An 886-nucleotide genomic window follows, 5' to 3' on the forward strand; every position below is an offset into this window, starting at 1 on the left:
ATGGAGATTATAGGCACCTTCTAGGGCATGAGTTCTTGGCAGCCTTTTTGCAGTGCAAATGTGTTTGTTTCCATTCAAGGCGAAGGTGCAAGTAACAAGATAGTAATTTGCATGTTGTATTGTGTTATCACACTAAATGACCCATTTTTTATCATGCTTTGTTGAACAATGTTCCAAACCTATCTCGTAGAAGGCGCTTACGATCCATATTTGACACTTATGACAAGATTAATCCATTGCACAACTTTATACAAGATTTTGATTATAAGCATTTGGATTAAAATGTACTATGATGAACACTTAAATTACAATTACTTTTAATCGTAGTGAAATTTAAATAGACAATGTTGCTTTGTCTATGTACAAATAACAACTATGGCTAGTCAATGCAATCATATGCACAAGCTTGTGTATGCTTGCACTAAAGCTAATATCTTTGGGAATATGTAATATAGGTGTTTGCATGGATAGACTTTCTTCACTGCTCTACTTGGATCTAAAAGTCCTCACGACTACATAATGGAATTGTATATGTCTCCATTTTTTTGGCTACCTTTAGAAGATGTAAGAAACTCTGCATGTTTACCTTTTTTTATAGCTTTCTTGCTATGTATAGCACAATACATTTGAGAAGCAAAGTTCATTCATTGCACTCATTCTTTTGTTAGAACGTTGGTCAAAACAGCTAGTTTATCTCCAAGATGTAGTGGCCTTACATCCAGATCATTTGCATGTACATCCAAGCTATCCATATCAACTAGCATTGCTCTCTTGGTAGTTAATATTGTAAGCTTGAATGCTCACTTGAGGTCCTCTATTTCCATGGATGTCAAATTTGTAACCCCTGCAAATTTCCACTTTTAAGGAGACTACTTAGGAGACTCTT

This window comes from Lygodium microphyllum, chromosome 16 (genome assembly GCF_053477565.2).
Source record: "Lygodium microphyllum isolate KBCC chromosome 16, Lygodium_microphyllum_v1.1.10, whole genome shotgun sequence".
Taxonomy (NCBI): Eukaryota; Viridiplantae; Streptophyta; class Polypodiopsida; order Schizaeales; family Lygodiaceae; genus Lygodium; species Lygodium microphyllum.